Source organism: Muscardinus avellanarius (genome assembly GCF_963383645.1).
Source record: "Muscardinus avellanarius genome assembly, chromosome: 16".
In the NCBI taxonomy this organism is placed as follows: Eukaryota; Metazoa; Chordata; class Mammalia; order Rodentia; family Gliridae; genus Muscardinus; species Muscardinus avellanarius.
In genome coordinates, this window is record NC_137802.1 from 6,490,969 (window position 1) to 6,502,434 (window position 11,466).

An 11,466-nucleotide genomic window follows, 5' to 3' on the forward strand; every position below is an offset into this window, starting at 1 on the left:
GCACCCCAGCTGCCCACCTCGGCACCAGGTCCTGAGCACCTGCGCTTGCCCATCTGTAAAATGGGCTCCCCTGCTCAGCTGCCTCCCTGCCCGGTCTGGCAGGTTGTCTCTTCGGGGGCCCTGACATCTGCTCCTTCCATCCTGCCCTGCACCCTTTCCCGCTCTGCCCCTTGCTATGTTGACAGGTCTTGGCACTACCCCTGGAACATGGCAGCGGCTCCCTCTGCCTGGAACATCTTGCCCCCCTGCCACCTGGTTTCCTCACGGAGCTCTCCCACTGGCCCGGGCGCAGGAATCCTTCTCATCTCGTGCCCTGTTACATTCCTGGGGCATAGCCCAGAGCCCGGCACACAGCAGGTACCTAATAACTATGTGCAGAATCAGCCTAGGAAGGAGGAAATCGTGCCACAGACATGGGAGAAGCGACTCCAGCCCCGTGCCGGGCTCCGGGCACAGAGGTGGCTCACACAAGGCCCTCACAACACGTTTAAGGATTAGTCAGGGAGGGTGACCAACAGCTCAAGAATCAAGAAACTCCATGTGGATGCTATAAATAGAAGCATGAGCAGGAGTCCCAGGAAGGGGCCCGACTCCACCTGGGCGGGGTCAGGGGAGGCCTCTCAGATGTGGTGACCTTGACACTGGACCTTTAAGGGCCAGTACCAGCTTGCCAGGCAGAGAGGCCAGGAAGAGCATCCCTGCTGGGGACCTGTGGCACCTGCCTGTTATCCCACGACTTGGAAGGCTGAGACAGGATGATTGCAGGGTTGAGGCCAGTCTCAGCAACTTAGACCCTCAGCAACCTAGCAAGACCCCACTTCAAAATTTAAAAAAAATAAAACAATAGAAAAAGACTCCAGAAAGCCAGGTGTGGTGGTGCACGCCTGTAATTCCAGTAATGGGAGACTGAGACAAAAGGATGACAAGGTTTGAGGCCAGCCTCAGCAACATAGTGAGGCCATTTTGAAATTAAAAAAATAAGCCGGGCGTGGTGGCGCACGCTTGTAATCCTCAGGCTTCGGAGGCAGAGACAGAGACAGGAAGATCGCGCAGGTTCAAAGTCAGCCACGCACGCTGGCTTAGGAGACCCTGTTTCCAAAAATTAAAAAAGAATAAAATAGGTCTGGGAGTATAGCCCGGAGGTAGAAGGGCTTCCAAGAACTCCAGCACCACCAAAAATAAATAAATAAATAAATAAATAGATAAATAAATAAATGCCAGGCGCAACTGGGTGTGGTGACCCACGCTTGTAATCCCCGCGCTTGGGAGGCTGAGACAGGAGGATCACACAGGTTCGAAGCCAGCCTCAGGTACTTAGTGAGGCTCTTGGCAACTTAGTGAGACCCTGTTTCCAAATAAAGAATAAAAAATAGGGCTGGGGGCATAGCTCAGAGGTAGAATGCCCCTGGGTTCTATTCCCAGTACCGCAAAAAAATGAAAAATAAGAAAAAATTTTAAAAGAGCCATGCGTGGTGGCGCACACTTGTAATCCCCGCGCTTGGGAGGCAGAGACAGGAGGATCGCACAGGTTCGAAGCCAGCCGCGTGTGCTGGCTTAGGAGACCCTGTTTCCAAATTTAAAAAAAAAATGTAAAAATAGGTCTGGGAGTGTAGCCCGGAGGTAGATGGGCTTCCAGGAACCCCAGTACCACCAAAAAATAAATAAATAAATAAGTAAATAAATAAATAAAATAAAATAGGTCTGGGAGTGTAGCCTGGAGATAGCCTGGGTTCCATCCCCAGTACCACCAAAAAAAATAAATAAATAAAAATTAAAAAGACTAAAAAATAGGGCTGGAGCCGGGTGTGGTGGTGCACGCTTTTAATCCCTGCGCTTGGGAGGCTGAGACAGGAGGATCATGCAGGTTCGAAGCCAGCCTCAGCTACTTAGTGAGGCCCTCTGCAACTTAGTGAAACCCTGTTTCCAAGTAAAATAGAAAATAGATCTGGGAGTATAGCCTGGAGGTAGAAAGCCCCTGGGTTCCACCCCCAGCACCACCAAAAGAAGAAAATTAAATTAAATTAAAAAATAGGGCTGGAGAATGTAGCCCGAAGGTAGAATGCCCCTGGGTTCCATCCCCAGTACTGAAAAAAAAAATAAAATAAAATAAATAAGTAAAAGGGCTGGAGGTGTATCTCAGAGGCAGAATGCCCCTGGGTTCAATCCCCAATCACTCACTCACACACACACACACACACACACACACACACACACAGTTTTTAAAGGGCCACTGGCGGGGCCAGGCTGAGCAGCAGAGGGTGCTGGTGGGCGGGGAGCCCCGTGGGCGCCTTAAGCTCTTCTGCTACCACTGTCTCATTGCAGTGACATCGACTGGCCTCTTTCTGCCTCTCAGCCTGGGGAACTCCACATCTGACTCCTAAAAGAAACATTGCAATTGTCTGTCCGCAGACAGGGAAACTGAGGCACAGTATGGAAAAGGGGGCTGGCCCAGGTTGGGATGGGCCAGCAGGTGACTGGACTGTAGGGACAGGATGATTCAACCCCAGCACGGGGGCCACTCACTTGCTCATTCATGGAATAAATATTTACTGGGAGCTGAGCTTAGTGTTACCCGCCTGTCATCCAGTGACTGGGAGGCTGAGGCAGGAGGATCTCAGTTTTACAGCCAGCCTCGGCTACTTAGTGAGGCGCTCCGCAACTTGGTGAGATCCTGTTTCAAAAATAAAGAATAAGCAGGGCGTGGTGGCGCACGCTTGTGATCCTGGCACTTGGGAGGCTGAGACAGGAGGATCGCGCAGCTTCGAAGCCAGCCTCCGCTGGTTTAAGAGACCCTGTTTCCAAATAAAAAAAAATATAAAATAGGTCTGGGAGTGTAACCCGGAGGTAGTAGATGGCCCCTGGGTTCCATCCTCAGTACCACCAAAAATATGAAAAAATAGAAAAATAAAAAGAAGTAGCCGGGCGTGGTGGCGCAGGCTTGTAATCCCCACGCTTGGGAGGCGGAGACAGGAGGATCGCGTAGGTTCGAAGCCAGCCTCACTCGCTTAAGAGACCCTGTTTCCAAATAAAAATATAAGAAAATAGGTGTCTGGGGGTGTAGCCCGGAGATAGAAGGGTTTCCAGGAACCTCAGTGCCACCAAAAAAATAAGAAGAAGAAAGGAAGAAATAATGAAAGAAAGGAAGGAAGGAGGAATAAGCCAGGCGTGGTGACACACGCTTGTAATCCCAGCATTTGGGAGGCTGAGATCAGAGGATCACGGTTAGAGGACAGCCTCAGCTACTTAGTGAGGCCCTCTGCAACTTAGTGAGACCCTGTTTCAAAATAAAGAATATAAAAATAGGGCAGGGGGTGTAGCTCAGAGGTTGAATGCCCCGGGTTTCATCTCCAAACCTGCAAAAAAAAAAAAAAAAAAAAATAGCCGGGCGTGGTGGCGCACACCTGTAATCCTAGCATTCAGGAGCCAGAGACCAGATGATCACAGTTCGCGGACAGCCTCAGCTACTTAGTGAGGCCCTTATCAACTCAGTGAGACCCTGTTTCAAAATAAAGAATTTAAAAAATAGGGCTGTGGGTGTAGCTGGGAGGTAGAATGCCCCTGAATCCAATATCCATTACTGCAAAAAAAAAAAAGAATAGGGCTAGGGGTGGAGTTCAGAGTTAGAACTATGCCCTGGGTTCAATTCCCAGTAACTATAAATATATGCATATATATATATATATATGTACATATATATATGCATATGTATATACGTTTGAGTACTCGTGAATATACAAAAAAAAGAATATATATTATCTGGGTGTGGTGGCACACGATTGTAATCCTAGCTTTCGGGAGGCTGAGACCCAAGGATCACTGTCCGCAGAAAGCCTCAGCTACTTAGTGAAGCCCTTTGCAACTCAGTGAGACCCTGTTTCAAAAATAAAAAGACAGCCAGGCGTGGTGGCACACGCTTGTAATCCCCGCGCTTGGGAGGCAGAGACGGGAGGGTTGCGCAGGTTCGAAGCCAGCCACGTGTGCTGGCTTAGGAGACCCTGTTTCCAAATAAAAATGTAAAAATAGGTCTGGGAGTGTAGCCCGGAGGTAGAAGGGCTTCCAGTACCACCAAAAAAATAAATAAATAAAAATAAAAATAAAAAGACTAAAAAATAGGGCTGGGGATGTAGCTCAGAGGTACAACGCCCCATTCCATCCCTGGTACCTCAAAAAAAAAAGAATATATATTAATATATTCTCTAATTTATTTATTGGGCACTCACCCTGTGCCTAGCCCATAGGGCAGTACATTGAATAATACTGGAGGGGAGGGCCTGGTGGGAATTTATTTCCCTGTGCCAGTCACAGCCCCCAAGTACACATGCACACACTTAAAAATTTGGATGGGGAACTGGGTATGGTGGTGCACACTTGTAATCCCAGTACTTGGGAGACTGAGGCAGGAGGATCACGGCAGCCTCAGCTACTTAGTGAGGCCCTTTGCAACTCAGTGAGACCCTGTTTCAAAATAAAGAATAAAAAAATAGGGCTGGAAGTGTATCTCAGAGGTAGAATGCTCCTGGGTTCCATCCCCAGTATGAAAAAAAAAAAGAACATGGATGGAGCCGGGCGTGGTGGCACACGCTTGTAATCCCAATACTTGGGAGGCCGAGGCAGGAGGATCACAGGTTCACAACCAGCCTCAGCAACTTGTGAGGTCCTCCAAAACTTAGTGAGATCCTGTTTCAAAATAAAGAAGAAAAAATCCGGCTGGGGGCGTAGCTCGGAGGTAGAATGCCCCTGGGTTCAATCCCCAGTTCCACAAAAATAAAAATAAATAAATAAAGTAATCTGGGTGGGAAGCACAAGCCTGTACACAGGTGTGGGCGCCTCACCCCTCGACCCGCAGGTGCAGCGGGTGTGCGAAGCCCGGCCACCAGCAGCGGAGCTCCGGCTCCCTGGTCCGCAGCGCCCTCTGGTGGCCAAGACCAGCACAGCGGTCTCCCGGGTACCTAGCTTGGCATTTACCACCCTCTTGATTTGAAAGCCATCCAGCCTCCTTCCAAAACAGAGGTAGCTGGTCCTGATGGAAGCCCTGCCGCGGCTTCCTGGGAGGAGAAATTCCAACACTCAGGCTTTGCAAATGTCTCCAGGCATCCCAGGTGCAGCCGCTGCAAGCAAGCCTGGGGACACCTGGCTGGGCGTGCGGGCCTGCGCAGCTGCTGGCCAGCTGTAGCTGGGTCGCTGGGTGGCCGGGTACCCAGGGACTGGGTGGCGGCCTTGCTCCTGCGGTTCTGCCCAGGGGACTTGTGACTCCTTTCCTGAGTGTGGAGTTGGCAGTAGAGTCCCAGAATAACTCCGGATTCTCTAGAAATATTCCAGTTTCATCTGTCCACCACCTGGGCACCATCAGTGTGTTTGTTCTGAACCCTGGACATCAAGGTCTTTTAATTTTTCTTTAACATTTGTTTGTGGGTTTAGTGGTACCGGGGCTTGAACCCACTCTGGAGGGTTCTTGGACAGGCCTCCAGCCTCAGAGCAGGGAGAGGCATCCTGCCCAGCTGGGCTCTCAAAAGGCCACACAGTCACTTAGTAATACCAGGCCAGGCCAGCAGACTCAAAGTCAAGCTCAGCTCTGTCCTGGACGCAGGGCGCAACCCAGGCAGACTGTGTGTGTGTGTGTGTGTGTGTGTGTGTGTGTGTGTGTGTGTGTCTGGGGATTGAAGCCACCAACATCTACTCCTGAGCTACATTCTCAGCCCAACTTTATTTTATTTTATTTTTTGCACGTCTGGGGATGGAATCCTGGGCATTCGACCTCTGAGCTACACCCCCAGTCCTAATTTTTTTCTTTTTCTTTTCTTTTCTTTTTTTTTTTTTTTTTTTTTTTGGTGGTACTGGAAGCCCTTCTACCTCCGGGCTACACTCCCAGACCTATTTTATATATTTTTTTTAATTTGGAAATAGGGTCTCTTAAGCCAGCGAAGCTGGCTCCGAACCAGCGCGATCCTCCTGGCTCAGCCTCCCAAGCGCGGGGATTACAAGCCTTTGCCACCACACCCGGCTTATTCTTTATTTTGAAACAGGGTCTCACTGAGTTGGGGAGGGCCTAAGTAGCTGAGGCTGTCTGGGAACCACGACCCTCCAGTCTCAGCCTCCCAAAAGCTGGGATTCCAGGTATGCACCACCACACCCTGCCTTCCAGGCAGTAGCTTTCAAACCAGAAGTGTTACCTGGCTGAGCTAGGTGTATGTAGCCAGGCGTGGTGATACATGCTTGTAATCCCTGCATTTGGGAGGCTGAGACCAGAGGATCAGTCAGCGGCCAGTCTCAACTACTACTTAGCGAGGCCCTTTGAAACTCAATGAGACCCTGTTTCAAAATAAAGAATAAAAAATAGGACTGGGGGTGTAGCTTGGAGGTAGAATGCCCCTGGGTTCCATCCCCAGTACCACACACACAAAAAAAAAAGAAAAAGAAAAAAGAAAAAAAAATGCTGAGCGTGGTGGCGCACGCTTATAATCCCAGCATTTGGGAGACTGAAACAGGAGGATCGCGGTTCCCAGACAGCCTCAGCTACTACTTAATGAGGTCCTTTGCAACTCAGTGAGACCCTGCTTCAAAATAAAGAATAAAAAATAGGGCTGGGGGTGTAGCTCGGAGGTAGAATGTCTCTGGGTTCCATTCCCAGTCCTGAGGGGGGAAAAAAAGTTCTGGGTCAGTGTCTGTCTGTCTGTCTGTCTCTCTCTCTCTCTCTCTCTCTGTTTTTCTTCCAGTACAGGTGACTGAACCCAGGGGTGTTCTGCCTCCAAACTCTACCCCAAGCCCTTTTTATTTTGTTATTTGGAGACTGGCTCTTACTAAGTCTCAGCCTCCCAGATATTGGGATCACACATGTGTGAGCCGCCATACCCAGCTAACACTGGGGTTTTCTTTCCTCCTGAGAAGTCTTTTCTCCTTCTCCTTGAAGGGGAGAGGCTCCCTGTCTCCAGAGGCCAAGAAACCTCCCATCCGCGTGCTCCTGGGTTACAGCGGCTTTGGGGCTGGCCCTTTGCACAGGAGGTGGACCCCAGGCCATGCCCCGGCACCTGCCAGACCCCCCCAGAGGTCCCAGGCTTACCCCCCACCGTGAATCTGCTCTTGTATAAAGGGCAAAGGGCATTCTGAGCGTCGGCCTTGGGCGAGGGCCTTGGGAACTGGCAGGCATTCTCCAGTGGAAAGAACTTGTCCCTGGTGGAGGAGGGCTCCCAGAGCCCCTGGAGAAGGGCCTGTACCGCCTCTCCTGAGTGCCCGGGCCTCAGAGGGATTCTGACATCTGTTGCGCTGGCAGCCAGGATGCCCCCGGCGTCCTGCCTAGAGCCGCGGCTTCTTTGCCCTCCTGAGGACAATTTCCACTGTCTTGCGTCTGCGGGATATTTTTTGTGTGGAGGGATTTGACACCCGGTCTGCGGCAGGAAGATGCGGAGGCGCCGAGGTGACCCCTGCCCAGAGCCAGCACTGTATGTACAGGCTGGGGTGGCGGACTCCTCCCTTGGGGCCACGGACTCCAGACGTGTGTTTTTTAATTACTGGGGAATGAACCCAGGGATATTCTATCTTTGAGCTACACGTTTTATTTTGTTTTTTTTTTTTTTTTTTTTTTTTTTTTGCAGAACTGGGGATTGAACCCAGGGGCTTTCTACTTCCGAGCTACACCCCCAGTCCTACTTTTTTTTTTAATTTCTTATTTTGAAATAGGGTCTCACTAAGTTGTGGAGGGCCTAAGTAGCTGAGGCTGGCCTCGAACCTGTGATCCTCCTGTCTCAGCCTCTCAAATCCTGGGATGACAAGGTTGTGCCACCACACTCAGGTCTATTTTATTTTTAACTTGGAAACAGGTGTTAAGTTGGGTCCTGCACTCATGTGACTTTGTGTCACATGACCTCTGCAGGGCAAGGGAGGGGCTGAAACCCCCGCAAGAATTGGGCATTCCCGCGAGTAAACCCTCATCTCGCGAGATGCATGCCTTTAAAAGGAGAGCCCGCGTCCTCAAGCTTCGGACAGGCGCGCGGGCCCCACAGTGCCTCGCCCTGATCCCCGGGAGAGCCGTGCAATTAAAACTTTACATGCCACGTGTACCGGACCTCTCTCGTGTTTTTCACACTCCGCCGTATGCACATTATTTTTATTTTACTCGCATTTAATTTTTTATTTTACTTATCATTTGGTGCCGAACCGGGAGAACTCTTGGGTCCCTCCCCATTTTTTCTTTTTTTTTTCGTTTTTTTCCTTTTTTCTCTTTTTATTTTTACTCTCTCTTTTTGAGCCCCGGACTCTCCGACCCACCAGCAGCTGACTGCGAGGTCCCACAGCAGCGCTCCGCTTGCAGGCGTTGCTCCCACCACTGCCGCCGCTGCCGCCCCGTGCCTGCGTGGACTACCTCCTGCACGGGCCAGGACCTCTGCCTGCCGCTTGGACCTCCTAAAACCGCCGTTCCCGCCTGCCCACGCCGCCCGCCGCTGGAATGGGACCGCGCCGCCCGCGGACTGCGCCACACCGCGCGCCTATGTCTTCTCCGCGCCTGGCATTGCTTAGACCCGCCTGCCAGGGCCGCCTGCCTCCTCCATCTAGGCGGCCGCCACTCTGCTAAACAGCCCCCAGCCCGCCAAGTCCAGCCCGCGCTCCAGCTGGTTCCTCCACTCGGACTCGCACCCTGGCGCCCTTCACCCTGTGCCTGCCCACCCCTGCTGCCTGGGCCTGGCCATTCCGGTAAGCAGCCACATGGAATTACTGGGGGGGGGGGGTCGCCAGCTTTGGCCCGCCATCTTGGACACGTGAAATCACTGGGGGGCCGCCATCTTGGCCCCACCATCTTTAACCCCTCCCACCTCATGGCCTCACTGGAGGCCTCGCCATCCTTAACCCCTCCCACCTCATGGCCTCACTGGAGGCCTCGCCATCTTTAACCCCTCCCACCTCATGGCCTCACTGGAGGCCTCTCCATCCTTAACCCCTCCCACCTCATGGCCTCACTGGAGGCCTCGCCATCTTTAACCCTTCCCACCTCATGGCCTCACTGGAGGCCTCGCCATCTTTAACCCCTCCCACCTCATGGCCTCACTGGAGGCCTCACAATCTTTAATCCCTCCCACTTTCCACTCCTAACCAATCCTAGGAGTCGGCGGCCATCTTTCTGGCCCGAGCCAGGCAGCTTGGCACTTGCTCTGCCTGCCAACTGCCTGCGCGGGCCAGGACCTCTGCCTGCTGCTTGTACCTCCTAAAGCACCGTTCCAGCTTGGTTCTCCGGTCACCGCCGGGACCTCTGGCCGGTTTGCCCCACCCGCCCCAAGCCAGGCTCACTGGCGGTGCTCCTCGGGGCCCAGCCTCAATGTCTGGCGTGTGCCTGGAAGCCATTTTGTCTCCACGCCGCGGGCCCGGCAAGCCATGCCGCCTGCGCACCCCCACTGATCCCACCTGCGCCAGCCGCCAGTGCCGTCCACACCAGCCACCGGCATCCACGCGCCCCAGCTCCACCACGCTCCCAGCAGCTTCTCAGCGCTTCTGTCGCAGCCAGCGCTGGCTGGCAACACTTCACTCCGGTAAACTGCCTCCTTCCCTTGGTTAGCGGGTTCTGGACTTGGGTCTTCCGGTCCACTGGGACCTAAAAATCCAAGCGCTTGGTGACCCATTGTCCCCCGGTCCACTGGGACCACGCTGCGGATGACCAGGTCATCCTCCGGTTTTGAGAAGGAATGAAGACGTTCTTCCCTATCTCTTAACCTCTGTTTCCGAACGATTGAGCAGGGAAACCGGGGACGCCCATTTCCTGTTCTTCGTTTCCGCCCGCGAACCAATTATGGGGAGTCGAACCTTTATACTAGCAGATGCCCTGAGAGCCTGTCTGCCTTGATACGAGTTGGGAAATAGGTTGCGGTGGCCCAGGAATAGTTAGGAACTTTTATAAGCGGTCTGGTATCCTTCCAAATGCTCTCCCCCATCAGCTTCCATTTATTTTCCCGCCAGCTGCCATTTTGTGATGGCGCGTAGTCACTGCCTGGTGATGTCACAGTCGCCATCTTGGCCCGCGCCAGACTGCAATTTTGCTGGGCGGCCCGCGTGGGCGCGCCCTAGGTGCTGTGGGAAACGCCGGGGCTGGGGCGACACCCTCTGCCCGTGGGGAGTCTGCATTGCCATTCTTGCCGGACACCAGCCCCGGGACGCGCTCTTTGTGAGTATAGGTCCGTCACAGCTGACAGAACCTTAACATAGCATCTAAGTTTTAATTCCAGAGAGAAACAGGCGGAAATGGAGCATACACTCCGACTTTGCCAAAAAGCAGATCCCTGGTAGCTGCCCTTTGGCTGGCGGTGGCGGCTCAGCCCCCTGGAGCGCCACCTAGGTGTGGAGGACTGCAACAACAACTACCTCCAGGAGCCTGCCTCAAGTGGGGCAAAGCCACGCCTACCAATCAGACTGCTCGGCGTGTGGCCAGGAGGGCCACTGGAACAGTGCCCTTGGAAAAGGGTGAGCCCCAGGTGCCTCAACACAGGGGGAGCACCTTTCCAGACCAGGCCCCGCCGCTGGCCCTACTCAGCCTGGCTGAAGACTGATGGCTCCTGGATCCCTCAACCTCCATCCTCTTTGCCAGCTCAGGGTAGCTCTCCAGGTACTGAGTAAGCCAGTCTCCTTTTTGGTCGCCTGCTCAATCTCATGATTTGTTTTTTTCTTTAATAGCCCTTGCCTGTTCAAGCCTCCTCAAGCGCACATCACTAAGCTGTCCAGGGTAACCTCCAATTCGCACTGCAGCTATGCACCCACCTGCACCCCCTTCTGGGGGACTGAACTCCCGACTCCTCCCGGCCTGGGGCCCCTGACGACGCCCCTTGACAGCAGGAAGAAGCTAGAGGGTCCAATCGTCATCCATTATCCCTACCATCAAAAGGCCGGAATGTTAAGTTGGGTCCTGCACTCATGTGACTTTGTGTCACATGACCTCTGCAGGGCAAGGGAGGGGCTGAAACCCCCGCAAGAATTGGGCATTCCCGCGAGTAAACCCTCATCTCGCGAGATGCATGCCTTTAAAAGGAGAGCCCGCGTCCTCAAGCTTCGGACAGGCGCGCGGGCCCCACAGTGCCTCGCCCTGATCCCCGGGAGAGCCGTGCAATTAAAACTTTACATGCCACGTGTACCGGACCTCTCTCGTGTTTTTCACACTCCGCCGTATGCACATTATTTTTATTTTACTCGCATTTAATTTTTTATTTTACTTATCAACAGGGTCTTGCTAAATTGCTGGTGCCCTCCTCTGGTCTCAACCTCCCAAGTACTGGTATTACAGATGTGGTCATCCAGCTTGATAATAGCCTTTTTTTTTTTTTTTTTTTTTTTTTTTTTTAATGGTCCTGGGGATGGAACCCAGGGACTTTCTACCTCCAGGTTACACTCCCAGACCTTTTTTTTTTTTTTTTTTTTTTAATTTAGAAACAGGATCTCACTAAGTAGCCGAGGCAACTACTGGGATTATAGCTATTTTTTAAAACCAAACCACCT